Source organism: Puma concolor, chromosome C2 (assembly GCF_028749965.1).
Source record: "Puma concolor isolate L17-30 chromosome C2, mPumCon1.1.hap2, whole genome shotgun sequence".
Lineage (NCBI taxonomy): Eukaryota > Metazoa > Chordata > Mammalia > Carnivora > Felidae > Puma > Puma concolor.
The window spans coordinates 102531199-102548068 of record NC_141675.1 but is presented as its reverse complement, the minus strand read 5'-3'; positions in this window follow the sequence as shown (position 1 = coordinate 102548068).

Sequence of the window (16870 nt, the reverse complement as noted above, 5' to 3'; positions counted from 1 at the left end):
ACTTATTTCACTTAGCACAATACTCTCTAGTTCCATCCCTGTTGTTGCAAATGGCAAGATTTCATTCTTTTCTGTTGCTGAGTAGTATTCCATTGTGTGTGTGTGTGTGTGTGTGTGTGTGTGTGTGTGTGTGTGTATGCTACATCTTCTTTATCCATTCATCAGTTGATGGACATTTGGACTTTTTCCATTATTCGGCTATTGTTGATAGCACTGCTATAAATATTGGGGTGCATGTGCCCATTTGAATCACCATTTTTGTATCCTTTGGATAAATACCTAGTAGTACAATTGCTGGATCATAGGGAAGTTCTATTTTTAACTTTTTGAGGAACTTCCATACTGTTTTCCAGAGCAGCTGCACCTGTTTACATTCCCACCAACAGTGTAAAAGGGTTCCCCTTTTTCCGCATCCTCGCCAACATCTGTTGTTGCCTGAGCAGTTAATTTTAACCATCCTGACTGGTGTGAGGTGGTATCTCATTGTGGTTTTGATTTGTATTTCCATGATGATGAGTGATGTTGAGCATTTTTTTTTCATGTGTCTGTTAGCCATCTGGATGTGTTCTTTGGAAAAATGTCTATTCATGTCTTCTGCCCATTTTTCAACTGGATTTTTATTTTTGTGGTGTTTATTTTGATAAGTTCTTTATAGATTTTGGATACTAACCCTTTATCTGATATGTCATTTGAAAATATCTTCTCCCATTCCGTTGGTTGTGTTTTAGTTTTGTTGATTGTTTCCTTCGCTGTGCAGAAGCTTTTTGTCTTTTTTTTTAATTTTTTATGTTTTATTTTATATTTGTGTGTGTGTGATGTGTGTGTGAGAGAGAGAGAGAGAGCACGAGCAGGGGAGGGACAGAGAGACAGAGACAGAATCTGACGTGGGCTCCAGGCTCCAAGCTGTCAGCACAGCCCGATACTGTGCTCAAACTCAAGAACCGTGAGATTATGACCTGAGCCGAAGTTGGACATTTAACTGACTGAGACACCCCAGGCACCCCAGAAACTTTTGGTCTTGATAAGGTTCTAATAGTTGTTCATTTTTGCTTTCATTTCCATTGTCTCTGGAGACATGTCTAGTAAGAAGTTGCTATGGCCGAGGGAAAGAGGTTGCTTCCTGTTTTCTCCTGTAGGATTTTCATGGTTTCCTGTCTAACATTTAGCTCTTTCACCCATTTTGAATTTGTTCTTGTGTATGGTGTAAGAAAGTGGTCTAGTTTCATTCTTCTGCATGTTGCTTGTCAAGTTGTCCCAGCACTATTTGCTAAGAGACTGTATCTTTTCTACCGGAAACACTTATCTCATTTATCCAACACATCGTCCAAGATCCTCAGGTTAGTAGGATGATTAGGGCACAGAGACAGAAGGACAAGCAATGGGATCAAGCTGAAATCAAGTCAAGAAGGGCAGTTCTGTTGGCAGTCTGCAAACTGGAGGTAGACCTTCAACACGCCCCTCTTTGCCTGAGATATGGTCCCAGACATTTCGTTGATTCTCTGAGCTGGAGTTTCAAGTCTTCTAAGCGAACTCCATACTGAAAAGCGGCTGCAATTTATCCTCAAAGAGAAGAGGTATGAAGTCTTATAAAATCAATACCTTTTTTGCTTAAAAAAAGTATTTTAACTAAATTACGGACAAATGCCAACTAAGTTACAAAATTCTTTTTATCTAGTTAAAATGTTTAGAACGTCAATTAACCTAATCAATAGAAGTCTCAGGTTTTAGAATCAAACAAATATAGATTTTAATCCCAGCCTTTCCACTTAGCAGATATGAGACTTTTGCAATTTCTATGTAAAGTCCGTGAGCTTCCGTTTCCTTACCTTTTCATCAGGGATAAAAAATAGCTAAAGATTTGCGGACAGTATGAAATGAGAGAATACATGTAAATACTTAGGAGTGTGTCTGCCAAAAAGTAAGTACTCAATAGAGGTAACTATAATTATTATTCATATCTCTCTTTAATATATATTTTTGGGGCACCTGGATGACTCAGTCAGTTGAGCGTCTGACTCTTGGTTTCGGCTCAGGTCATGATCTTGCAGTTTGTTCCAGCCCCCACCTCGGGCTCGGCACTGATGACGTGGAGCCTGCTTGGGATTCTCTGTCTCCTTCTCTCTCTGCCCCTTCCCCACTCACTCACTATCTCTGTCTCCCCTTTAAAAAATATTTATATTTTTAAGCTGTGTTTCTAGATCTCATCTGAAGCTAGTACAGATTATGGCAGAGACACGAACTTTCACATTCATAGTTTCAATTATTGAGGGACTAATTCCATATTTTTATACAAGCATGGCGCATCACCTTTACTTACTACTGCCCTAAATTTTAAAGATATTACATTAACATGAGCCAAACAACATTGATTTCTAACAACTTTACTGTAATCACACACTTGAGCCCTATGTAAACATGAGGAAATATGTAAATGATGTGTTATTTTCCTAAAGGGAGAAATAAGAAGTGATAGATTGAATTTTCAAGTACTTATTTATTTTCAAACAAAAAAAAATTAATCCACAATATTTAAACAACTAAAAAAAAAGACACCAAATCACTCAATCAATACATATCATACTGGATGCTGTTAGACAAAATCCAAGGACATATTTTCAAGGCATAAATATTAATAAGCCAAGTTTGACTTCAAATTTTAACATGATTGAATCAGCCAGATGTTCTTCCATTTATTTCTGTTATTTTGATTTCTGCACAGGTATTCATTCTACCATAAAAATGCCTTCAAAGATAGTGAAAATATCACTAGAAATTGAAAGATAGAAGTAAACGGAATGCAGAATGATTCTTGAACTTTTTATTGGCTGATACCTACTTTTGCTGTATTAATAATCCCATCCAGATGTCAACATTTAATTTTAAGAAGGTATGTGAAACAGTAGGTCACACAAAGGACCCACTGAAGGACCAAATGATATTCAGTCTGCATTACTGTACTGTCCTTGTCTCTAGCAAGCATAGAAAATCAGCAGCCCCTGCAAAATATTGTACCCTCCCCAACACATCCACACACAGTATAAAGGGAAAGAATGTCATTACGGCATTTGTTAAAATGCAACATGACTTGGGGCGCCTGGGTGGCGCAGTCGGTTAAGCGTCCGACTTCAGCCAGGTCATGATCTCGCGGTCCGGGAGTTCGAGCCCCGCGTCGGGCTCTGGGCTGATGGCTCAGAGCCTGGAGCCTGTTTCCGATTCTGTGTCTCCCTCTCTCTCTGCCCCTCCCCCGTTCATGCTCTGTCTCTCTCTGTCCCAAAAATAAATAAACGTTGAAAAAAAATTAAAAAAAAAATGCAACATGACTTTCAAAACTTTGTGTTAAAAGATGCAGTACTTAACCTATGAAGCATGTCTCCTGTGTCTGTTTTTTTCTTGTTCATTTATATGCAGGGACTCTATCTCCCTGTAGGCCCTTAAGTGTGTTTACCTTCTTTAACACTCTCTCCCTTTCTCTCTAGACAAATTAACAAGAGAAAAACAAACAGAAGTTCTGTAACATGTATATCACATATATACATGGAGATACTCAGAGAAGTGAGGAACTCTCAAGGAAGTGGCTTAGGATTCAGGCTTAAATACCGTCTGCAGCTAAATCAAAGAAAGAAGGCTGTGGAGGAGGCCAGTTACAGAAAGGTGATCAGGAAAATGTATGGCAGACAAGAGTAAGGCCTTTCATGAAGATTTAAGAAAGTGCCTCTCCAACTCTAAGGTTCTTTTATGATTTAGAATCATCCTTCTCTTCCTGTTATCCTTACAAATGGATGTCCTTACAAATGGGAGATATCCTTGCAAAAGGGTAACTTCTACTTTGTTTGCAGAGTTTCTGCTGTGTCTGCTATTTCTCAAAATATCCCTTACACCGAAAAGGTGTATTTGGGTATTCTAGTTCCCTACAGTCATAGTGTGGGATGGCCTATTCTGGTCTCCTACATTTTCATGAGATGAGAATCAAAACATGACAGATGGAAAAAGGCAGTGACCAGAAGAAGAAGTATTGATTGCAATACTCGTGTAATTGTATTGTATTCAGCTAAGGACCAGAAACAAACGGTTATAACAGAAACAAGTACACATTGCAAGGACTCAATACATATTTACAGAATGGATATTGTGTTTTAACCTCGCTGGTAACCCAATAAAATGTGTACTTTTATTCCCCAAAAGTAAAAGAAAAATTGACGTTGGAATAGATTGGGTAAATCGTCCCACAGCAGAAAGGTAGCATATTGGAATGAAAGCTAACATCAATTTGGAAACAAAGCACCCATTCTTGTCATCGTGTCTGTCACACCTGCCCTCCCACTGGTCTCTATATATTTATAGCTCTCTATCTCTCTCCATTGTAACATAGTTTCTTCCTACCTTTTTTATCTCTTTCTCCCTCAAAAAAATACCACTATGCAAATTTAAAAAAAATTGTTGTGATTATTGAGTAACTGTTCTTTGGTTCCTATTTTCAAAAGGAATTGAAGGGCACAGAGGAAAATGTTGAATTTCTTTTGTGAAAGAAATAGAGTAAGGCAGAGACCCTATAATTTTTTTCTCCCCTATGGATCAGGTCAATGAAAAAAATAATAATTTTCTATCCCTCCCTATAACCTAGAACAATGTGTCATATTTTACTGCTACTAACACCCCAACTCAAAGCACCTCATATGTTTGAGTGTTTATACTTAAGTAACCAACAATATAAAAGGAAATATGACAGATGTCGGAACAGACAAGATAAAGCCATTTTTAGCTAATTGCATTTTTAAGTGGACACTTATTTTTAAGCCCATTCTGTTGCATTTATTGGTCACCCCAAAGGCAAGGGAAAGAGGAAGAAAAAAGAGAGTGGGAGCGATCAGAGGAAGGACAGCAGATCAAAGATGTTAGGTTAGATGAGGATTGAGGGGAGAGGCGCTGAGAAAAGACTTGGGAAAATAATACTTCATATACAGAGGATTCAGATACATACTTTTTTTTTTTTTCCTCAAAAAGATGTAAGGGGAGAAAACAGAGCCCCAAAGCAGCATAAGCCTCCTGGCACCACAGGAAATCCATTCCTCTTGTCAGAGCTGCTTCTTTGCCATTTCCCCGTGGTGTCTAAGGTCTGAACATCTGAGCCTGACTTCAGGTGTACTTTTCTGCTTCCTTGACTTCCCACAGGTGAGAGGTACATGAAAGGATGCAAAACCACAGAGACAGTTCAGCTCCCCTCATATCCTAGTTTGTCATGCCTCCCTTCACTTCTTCCTTCAGAACTGAATTAGGAACACACCTCTCTCCAGAAGTTTTCCTTGATGAGGCACACTCCATTCTAATCTGTCCTTCTTCACATCCTCCTTTGCATTAATATATTCCATTTGTGCTAGATAATCTAACATGGTTTCATGCAGTATCATAACACCTGCAGGGCACTTAAGGTGGAATTTGAGATCTTTTCTGGTAACCTTTCTTGTTTTGTTCAAATAAGGACTGCAGAGGTTAGGCAGCTTGGAATAGTCACTCAGACAATTAAAGGTAAATTTAAGGCACACAAACCTCATTCTAGGACTCATTCTATTATATTACATTATTTGACTCATTTATTCCTTCTGAAAAAGTTAGTGGCTGTGCTCTATTTTGAAGATTTGAAAAGAATCCTTTAGTCATTATTAAGCTTCTATCATTTAAATAGTCTCACACTCCACGAGGTATAAAATTTCAGGTTAAATGCAAAATTCCATGTTTCAAGTAATAATATTTTCAAATTTTTGAGAATCCTAGCATCCACAAAGCCAACAATTCCAATAACACTATTTCCTCTGAATTCCTGTTGGGGAAAATATTCAAGACATATATTTGTCCTAGATAATGTAATACACACACACACACACATACACACATACACACATACACACATACACACACACACAGAATTAAAGAATCTTATACCCTTCCCAATCTGGAAAAATCCTAAACTGAAGTATTCTTTACCTTGACTGCACAAAAGGAGTCTGTTATCAGCCATTTGATTGCAACAATAGCAATGACTACCAAAATTTATACAGCACTGCGTGCTGCTAGGCACTATGCTAGTCATTGGAGGGAAGAAAAAGAAAGAGAGAGGGGTGGGGGGGGGAGAGAACGAAGAAGGAGGAGAAGAAAAATGTGGATTTGCTGGAACAGAGGGACATAGAATCAGATTTTTCATGTAATATGGAAAGCAATGGCATCAAGTCACGCGATCTATCCATAGAGCGCTCAATCAAATCTGAGGATTTAGGGAGAGGGACATTCTGGAGGTTTTCCCAGAGGAAGTCTTAAAGGATACATAAGAGAGAGGAAAGTAGGAAGGGCCTTCTAGGCCAAGCAAAGAACTAGAATAACGTGTCGTATGCTGGGAGCCATTAGCAATTTGAAGTTACTGGATTAAAGCATGTAACACGAAGAGCAATGGGAAAGAGGTTTGAGAAACAGACACAGGAAGTTCATAGAGAGCTGTTCCTCAGTGTAACAGTCTTTCCTGGAACTGATGGGAAGGAATACCCACACTCGTCTCTTAGTTACCTTATAATTATTGTAAAATTGAGTTGTTATATTTTCCCAGCCTTCCATCCCCACTGCCACTTTTCCTAACAAATTGAAATGAACACATATGAGACAGAGACTAATCTTCAGATTCTTTCAAAGAGAGCTGCCTTAAAGGCGCATGCATGAAATGTTGTTAAATGAAAGACCTGCTCAGAAAGACATGAAAATATGAGCGAATATTCCTAAGAGCAGAAGTGACTACATGTCTCCCACATGGAGAAACCAATTTCACCCTAGTGAACATAATGGTAAATACTTTTTTTTGGTCATGAACGTGGCAAGGTCATGCTTTTCCAGTTGCTTTTTCAATAAACAAATGGCAGCCAAAGCTTTTGAAAAGTATAAAGTTTCCCCCTAAATTATGAGGCAGCCAGGCCACACGGGAGCCCTCTGTTCTTGATCCCCTTCCAGGCCTATTGACTGTTTTCAGCCTTTGCAAAATGTAGAATTAACAAAACCCAAATCAAGCTGCTCCACAGCACGCGCCTGATCTCAAGTGGTCTACAGTTTCTTTTCACTCAAATACGATGGCTCCTTTCAAATCCTCTACTCCATGTAACACATGCAACCACAAGTGACATCCTGTGTTCACTTCTTTGGCTTTCCTGAGGAGCGTGCTCTGTTCTGAGCCTGCTGGGCTAACTAAATACATTTCCCTTCTAAAAGCCACCTTTTTTCTAAGCTCCAAGATTTATCCCAGTCAGCATCCGTCAACTTCCGAGTATTTGTGTGTGTTTAGGGCTGTGCTGGGATGGAGAGATACACCAGTGAAAGAGGGATTCCCAGCGCCGCTCTCACCGAGTTCATGATCAGGTTCGGGAAGACAAGACTAACACACACAAGCGACGACTGAAAACAATTGGAGACAGGGTATAATTAAGTGCTGAATGGAATACTGACTATAAGTGCACAATTCTTCACTAATTACCAATTGCTTCAAGGAATTAATACTTAACTGCGGGGATTTCAATCACAATTTCTCTATAAGCATTAATTCTTGTAACCAGCAATTCGATTCGTTTCAAAGAGTTACAAACATACCCTAGTTTTAGCCCATTATCAGCATTGTTCTCAGAAATGTTTTTTCCATTAAGCAATTAATTTAAATCCTGATTGTTCTGACCTCCAGGGCCTTTTGGGGGGTGCTTACTCCTCAGACGTAATTTAATTTTTCAAATGAATTTTATTTTGGCTGGTACAGGAGTCTGAGCCCTGAGAGGAAGGAGTCTGCTTTCTCCCCAGAAGCAGGGAAACAAGAAACTTGGGTCCCTCATAGGCCACTCTCCCCTCCAGTGTTGGGCTTCTTGTCTTTACCCTGTTTTCCTTAATTCTCTTTTATTTCCTGTCTTTCCCCACCTTCTGCCTCCCTGTTTTGGTTCTCTTCTTCCCCCTCTTCTCCTTTGTGTTAGTCTGACAGTCCCATCTATGGGGAAACCTTCCTCTGCTGGCACCCCTCAGGATGATGGGTAATGCTAACCCTGCCTCTCTTGCCAGCATGCTGGAGATGGGCCCAGCAGGGATTGTAGCCTCAGAGAGCAAACTCAGTACATCTTTGGAATCAGCCAGCAGGGGTGCTAGAAGGACTGCAAACGTAGTTTTAAAATGTGCTTCCAGAGGCCTCATTGGTTTCTCACACCTTCCCTGAGCTTTCCTGGGCGTCTTCATGGGACCTCCCGGGGACAGCATGCAGGGCTCTGGAAAACAACCACAGGCAGGATAACCACATCCAAACCTGCTTTTTGTTTCCCTCTGACCAGTAAAGAATTGGCAACTGGTATGCGTGACATGACACTTATCTCCTTACCTGAGTGTGGTAGAGGGTAGGAGGCCAGTGCAAGTGACTTCACTTCCCTGAGTTCCAGTTCCTCCTCTATCAGAAAGTGAGGTGCACACCACAGCTTGCTGTGGGAATTAACCAGCATGATGGTATGGAGCTGGATTTCCTGGCTTCAGGTCTCAATTCTGCCTCTTCCTTGCTGGGTGACCGAAGCAAATTAGGTAACTTTCTGTGTTTCGATGTCCTCTTCTGTGCAACAGGAAGAATAAGTAATTACCTCACAGACTTCATATCTCAGGATTCAATAAGTTGAATCATGTAATATGTACACAAAACACTCAGTAGATATTAACTTTTCTTATTTAAAGTTATTTGCACATAGTAGATCCTCTGCAAACATAACCTCTCCTTTCTGTTCATTTGTACCGAGTTAGTGGAAGGTAAAGTACCAGGAGACGGACTGTTCCATGGTGTCAACCTGGAAATGTGACGTCTTGTGGCCAGAACTAGATAAATTCCAGCCCTGCTGTACCATTCAAAACCCCTATTTTACCGTCAGTAGAAGAATACGTTCTATATAATCTGATAAACCTCAGCAATATGCGCTGAAGGATTCCTGAATAGAGCCCTGAAAACATTCAAAAGTGGTCAAAACAGGACAAGCCGAGTGCCACCATCAAAAGCATTTTTGTGGTAGACCATGCTCCATAAGCTCTTCCACAGACTGTACAATTAGGAAATGTTGATCTGATAAAAATAAAAATACCCAAGAATGCTCTAACCATTTAGAAGGTGAATGTGGAGCCAAATGGATTTGGAAAGGCTCTGCCATTAGGCCACTTTCTGCCAAGTCAATAGAAAATACAATTGGGGAAATGGATGAATAAAGATAGTTTTTCTTTTAACATACAGCCCTACCATAGTTGTCAGCATTTCTCTCCTTCTACCTAAGAGAGTTCACAAGTGCTTTTGACTATGAGCACATTATTAGATGGACCAAACTGATGTTAGGGATCAAAAGGACAACTCCTAGCAAGTCTCCCATCTTCTAATTACTAAAGTTCAGAGGAGCAATTTCTTTCCAAAATCAAATTCTTCAAGAGCTAAATGACTTAGACGATGATGATGGTGATGATGAGGCTGATAGTGATGGCTGAAACATATTGAGTGCTTGCTATAACTGTCCAAAACATATTACATTTATGATCTCACCTAATCTACTCATATGACCTCATTTCATCCTACCACAACCTAATACACAGAACCTATACTTATTTCCATTTTACTAATGAAGTTGTTCAGAGAATTAAGGGTCAAGCAGCCAGAAGGATGATCCCTGCTAGTAAGAAAGCAGACAAGGTAGGGACACCTGGGTGGCTCAGTCGGTTAAGCATTCAACTTCAGCTCAGGTCATGCATGATCTCACGGCTTGTGAGTTCCAGTCCCACGTCAGGCTCTGTGCTAACAGCTCGGAGCCTGGAGCCTGCTACAGATTCTGTGTCTTCCTCTCTCTCTCTCTGCTCCTGCCCCGCTCATGCTCTGTCCCTCTGTCTTTCAAAAATAAATAAACATTAAAATTTTTTTTTAAATAAAGAAGGCAGACAAGGCAAACCCAAAAGCACTTGGCAATGCACTTGGAAAGCAGTTGAATTAGGTCGAGTTTTGTCACTAGCAAGAGCTATCCATAGTATAAAAATCTGAACACTCATTAATTTTTATGGTAGTGATATTGACTTTAAATACCAACTACCTCCTTATTTGCAAAGTCATAAATTCTGCTCCTAGGAGCCAAAGACTAAGAAAGCTCACAAGCTACTACAAACATCTAGTTTCATTTGTGCTGCACCGGTTCCTTCCAATTCAATTTATAAACCAGGAACACTTTCACAATAGAAAAGATCAGAATACAACTTAATCGTTCCTTTCCTTTCACAAAAAAACAAGTGACCAGGAGGCTGGCCAGTTTATACAACAGGTACCATGGCCTTCAAATTCCTAACAGCCTTCTGCTTATCAAGAAAGTTAATTATTATCAAACCCCTAGCTCTCAAAAGGAGGCCAAAAGTCACCTTGCTCCAAAGCTGTTGCCTGGTAAAATAACATAGGAGAAAAATGGCAATTTTATTCTGAACCAAACTCTTGATGCTCTATAATAACGCAGATAAATTTAGGAAACCAGATAAAATTTGTAAGAAAAGTTGCTACATGGGGCTGGGAGTGGGAAGGAAGGAGATGGTGGAGAGTAAATTACTTAAGAACCACAAAGAAAGATAATGCAGGGCAGATGATCAGCTATTTCTAAGACCAAATGATAGAGCTTGAGTAATGTATGTTAGAACATTGCTTAATGAAGAGCTAATCTAATAAGATCGATTGCTCTCTTACTGTGCCTAGAATCTTAAAAGCTACCCAGGCAGTGTCTGAAGGAGAAATGCCTGCCCATACAAGATCTGAATGCTTTGGAATTAATGTCTTGCGGAATCCCTTCCATTCCCAGAACCAATCTAGAGCATAGGATGAAAATATAGTCCACCGGTCTACATATGCAAGGATATGAAAAGGGAGAGAAAGAAGAGAGGGAAAGAGAGGAGATAATAAAATAATAAATTTCAAAGAAAAACCAGTAGTCAAAATATGTTTTACCTTATAGAATCACTTGAAGAGGTTAAACCCTTGTTTGCATGGGATTTTGGAAAAATTGATTTTTTTTCCTAAAGCCAAATGGATAGTGAGTTGTGTTTTCACAGAGAAGTAATCATGGTGGCCTTTATCATTCTCATAGATGGCTCTCTTGGCTTTGAACATATGGACTGATGTGGATTTAATAGATTGTAAGGGAATTCTAATTTATAAGCCAAATTTGTTCAGATGAATTAGGAAAAATAAAATTCTGCAGAAATATTTCTCAATGCAGTTGAGCCAAAAACAGAATTTGTGGTGACTGATAACATACATAAAGATTTTACTATAAAGCACTGATTGCATAAGCCACACTCAAAAGAAAAAGAAAAGAAAAGAAAAGAAAAAGAAAAAGCCATTTTAATTGATGCATAGAAGCATATCATAACATACAGGAATAGTGTCACATATAACTTACATTTCCAAAGCATGATAAATAATTGTTTTCTGGTAAAAAGATCAGTAGAATGTAGATTGGGTTTGCAGCAAGGTCAGTTCCCTGAATGACATGGAAAGTGTATGTAGCACATACCATACTTCTTGAAACAAAGGCAATGCCTCTTTGAAATCTACAGCTACCTGTTATCTCCTTTTGCAACAGTGATTACATTTGGGTTTTACATTATGGGTGCAATGAAGCTGGAATTTACTGCCTGAATAATAGATCAAAGCAAATCAGAAGATAATTAGTTGATAGAGCAAAGGGCTGCTTATCTGAATGACTTGGTTCACGAAACATAAAGGAACACGAAACCTTTGACTTAAGCGTTTGAAATAAAGAGGAAAACTCTACCAAGCACAGTTTATCAGTAGAAAGGAAATCAACTACATCTATTCTTTTCTCTTGAAAAATAGTTCCCTTTCTTCCTTGGTATTAAACTTCCTAATCTGAGAATCCATTTCCCCTTTCAGTATATGTTTCTCTGGAGGATGCATATTCATTTTCTAGATATTAGATACCCTATTTACCACAGCCTGTAGCCTGCAGACGTTTTCTGTACAGGCTTTTTCCCCTCCCCTTTCAGTGAAGAATTTTATGGTGAAAATTACTGATGAAGGAAGTGAGTGACAGACCCCTGATGGGCAGCCTGTGATCACTACGCATTTAGATTTTACATTATTATTATCTAGCATATTAAGTGCCTGCTCTATCATCATCGTGGGTGACTTCTCAGGGAGTAGCAAAGCATTCAGCTCGAGGAGGACAGAGTTTAATATTAGGTTGAAAATGGTTAACAACAGGCTGAAGGTCTAACGAAAACACATTTAGAAAGTCAACCAGAGGGATTTTTATTTTAATGAAAAAGAATAATGAAAATCCCTCTGCAGGGAGAGCAAATTTGACAAGGTTATTTAAACATATATGTGGGCTTTAATGTTTCAAAAGAGGTTTTTAAAAATAATGGGATTTAATCTAATTTGTGAGTTTGGGCCAGAGCCTCTGGGTGGCCATAAGATAGTTTTGGAAAGCAAGACTCCTTTGCCATGTGTGAGTTTAGAATAGATGCGAGGATGCTTGAGTTGGATGGGGACTTAGAGATGATCTAACCTAACCGCTTCATTCACTGGGCAAGACTCCGAACCTAAAAAGGTGGAATGAGTTCCCATGCAGGTGGTAAGGTGACAGAGCTACACTAATAGTGACCCGATAATGAGGAGTTAGGCAGACCACGTCTGTGAGTAACTTTGCATTCTCTGTCTATAATCCACAGCGGACCGTGAGCAAATATTGTCAGTTCACAGATAAAGAAATGCAAACTCAGAGGAAACACCTAACTTACCAACCTTCGCACAACCAGAACAAGGTGAAGCGCAGACTTAACCTGTATGATCCTGGGAGGTGCCTTCACTGCTTATTGCAGCAGAAGGCAGAGCTCTCTATGGTTTTCCACGTGGCCTTCACTCTCCAGTGCGCTGAGTCTCTGTAGACTTTGGTAGGTTCTGTCTACCAAACCTGTCCTGTTTTGAGTTACCTTCAAGCTCTTGACTTAATATCTTGAACCCACTCTAGTTCCCAGTTCAGCCCTAACTCTTCAGGTATTAGATCCTATTCCCTTCAGCTCCTGCCTGGGATGGCTCCCATCCCCCTCCTCCTCCACATCCAGCTCCTGAGACCTCAGCTCAGGCCAATGCCCTGAGCTCAGAATCAACCGAGGGGCAGGTCAGATGGAAATAAAATCTACCCAATTCCAAATGGGAGATGTCATGGAAAACGGAGTAAACGCCTAAGCCACCGTCAGGGGGCGGTCAAATCTTCAGCCATGACGCACCTGCTACGTAACTTAAGAACTAAAGACAAAAGGCAAAGCTAGTTTCTCAACGTTCTAAGCAAAAGAGAAAGAAGGAAGTATAAATACCCAAGGAAGGGAGTCAGGAAGAAGGGAGAGATCAGGGACAAATCTGGCAACTCAGTGACTCAGCTATCAATTGTGCCACCAGATCCTACGCTTAGTGATCTAACATAATACTAAGCCCTGTCCCAGGGTGGAGCAGAAGCTCTCATTTTGAGGAGGGCAGCTTCAAAAAAATGGCAGCAGGGCCCCTCTCTGATCCCAGCAGTGTGGAGCTATAACAGGAGGAGGCAGGGGGCACCCGAGGCACGGCCTGAAGCATTGCCCCCCACCTCTCTCATGATGGAACAGACAGACAGGAACTGAGACTACCTTATCCTCATCAGTCACAGTTGTGTCTGTGATTGGCTTAGTCAATTGACTTTGAGGCTCAGTCTTTTGTTCTGGTCATAGTCAATCCCTTTTGCTTCAGGCACCTTATTTCTTAAGAACGCCAAACACATCAGGGCAGAGTTACTGTGGCTCCTGAGCCCCTTTCCTGGTCAGTGCAGTATCCCTGTGCTAGATATGCCCTCCCTCTGCTCCTTCCTCTGTATTAATGAAAGATACCCTGAGGCAGCTGTGGGCAGCTTATTCATTGCACTGAGCTACATAAAAGCCTATAGTTCCCTGTGGTTCTGTGGATAGTGCTCTCCAGAGGCCCTGCTTCCATTCTTCTTTCATATGCAGTGTTGGATTTAGTATCATCTCTGTCGTTACTTGAAAAGGCATTGGGAGAGCAGGTAGCGTGTCAGTGTGGATCACCTGATCTAGTTCAGATTCAAGGGGATCTGGTCCATGGTGGATTCCTCACTGTGCCATCCTAGTCCCACCAGGAGAGCCCATGTGACTGCCTCTCCAGTCTGCAGCCTGCAAGTGAGACCGGTTGCAGATAGTCAGCATGGAAAGGACAAACTCCCCTACACTCTGTCCTCATCAGTGCCATCTGTGTGGAGAGAATCATGGTTTTCTAATTTTCCTCCATTATATCCTGAGTCCACCCTTTACTATCACTATTAGATTGCAAGAGCCTTTTAACCTCTTTCAGTCTCAGTTTTGTTATCTCTTAAACTGTATATACCTCGAAGCTTTGTTGTGAAGAATGATTGAGTAGCTGTGGTTCCAACTCTGAGGTTCCCTAGGGTAGCAGTAATAAATCAGGGTTATCCAGAAAAACAGAACCAATTGGATAATATACATATCAAACTTATTAATTTATTGTAAGGAATTGGCTCCCATGATTATGGAGGCCAGGATGCCCCGAGATCTGCAAAGTGGGTCGGCAAGCTGGAGACTTGGGAGAGCTGATGGTGTGGCTCCAGTCTGAGTCCAAAGGCCTGGAACCAGAAGAGATGATTGCGTGGTTCCAGTCCAAAGGCTGTCAGACTCAAGGCCCAGGAAGAGACGGGGTTCCAATTCAAGTCTAAAAGCAGGAAAAAGCTGCTGCCCCAGTTAAAAAGGCAATCAGGCAGAAAAAAAAATTTCTGTTGCTCAGAGGAGGGTCAGCCTTTTTATTCTATTGAGGCTTTCAACTGATTGGATGAAGCTCACCCACGTTGGGGAGGGCTAACTGCTTTACTCAGTCTACCTACTTCAGTGTTACTCTCATCCAGAAACATCTTTGCAGAAACTCAGAATAACATCGTATCAAATATGTGGGCACCCTGTGGCCCAGTTAAGCTAACACTTAAAATTGACCATCACACCTAATAAATTCAAACATGCTAAATCTTAGCCAGTTTAGGCCAGCACGTGCATGGGAATAAATTCACACATGTATCAATCTGGTCTTTATGATGAATTTTTATGTCGGGTAGATCACACAATATATTCTGTAACCCAAACACACAATCTATGTGCCTGAAAACTGCCATTAATGTGGCACATATCATAAAAATATGAGAGCTCCAAAGGACTTTAAGAAACACAACTTGATAAAACACAACTTGATAAAATTTTCATTCTTGGGTAAATAGATTAAGAATCAGATTAAGGGCAAGCCAGTATGTCTATAGCATAAGGTTTTATAAAATAAAAATTAAAAAAAAAAAATCTAAAAAAAAAGAGAAGGAAAAAAAGATCTGCCTCTAATCTATTAAATTCCCTCTATTTTAAATAAGATATACCTATATCATACTATATAAGGGACCAAATAATTATATTTGCTCAGTTTTTCACAAAGCTTTTTGATAAGCTTCCTTATAACAGATTACTAAAGGAAAGAAGTCACCGGAGGGTAAAGGTCAGGATACTGTCAGTTGCTGTGAAAGTCATAGCAGCAGTCTTTGTGAACAGAAGTGGCCAGGAATGAAGTTAATAATTAGACACCAGGCGTCCAGCTTTGGTTCTGGCATTGTGCAATACAACATATTTAATGTGAAGGAGTTGAAACTTAGGAGGTCACTTGGTAGGGACATAGAGTCTGATTGCTTAATCTGCCAATGACTCTGCTTTTGCTAAGTGGAGAAAATCAGAACCATGAAAAGTTATCACATAGCTTCGGTGCTTTGGGATTTTAGCAAAAATGAAAGCACTAGAAAGTCAACTTACACCAATAGTCAAAGCATAAATTAAGTCAAATTTCTCTGAGATTTTTTCCTAATGTTTATTTCTTTATTTTTTTAATTTTTTTAACGTTTATTTATTTATTTTGAGAGAGAGAGATAGAGCACGAGCAAGGGAGGGGCAGAGAGAGACACACACACACACACACAGAATCCAAAGCAGGCTCCAGGCTCCAAGCTGGCAGCACACAGCCTGATGCAGGGCTTTAACTCACCAACTGCAAGATCATGGGCTGAGCTGAAGTTGGATGCTTAACCAACTGAGACACTCAGGTGCCCTATTTATTTATTTATTTATTTATTTATTTATTTATTCAGAGCATGTACAAGTAGGGAGGGGGTGAGAGGGAGAGAGAGAGAGAGAGAGAGAGAGAGAGAGAGAGAGAGAGAGAATCCCAAGCAGTTTCCATGCTGTCAGCATGAACTGTGAGATCATGACCAGAGCCAAAATCAATAGTTGGATGCTTAACTGATTGAGCCACCCAGGCACCCCTGAAATCTCTTTTGAGAAGTGGACTGGTTAAAAGAATATCTCATTTCTACATGAATGGACAAGAGATAAGACAAGAATGCAGTTGTAACATAAGCCAGTTGTTCAAATAAGAAATTTAACAGGTTACTTATGAATGTCTATAAAATTATGGTAACAAAGACAATTGTTTGTTGATCTTAAAAGGATTAAATAATTTTTGGTTTCAATCTGAAGAAGGAGTCACTTTGAAGATGGATTCAGGGAGAAGGGAAATAATTCCATGATACTGAGAAACAAAATCTTTGGCATAACACCATACTGAATTGAAGTTACTCAGTGATTGGTGGATATTATCATTAGCCTGCGTTGCTCTGGGCCTTAGAAGCCAGTGACCCAAAAGAACACACATCAGCATTGATAGACAGATTTCCATAGCTAATATTCCACACTCACAACACTGCCTCCAAAATGT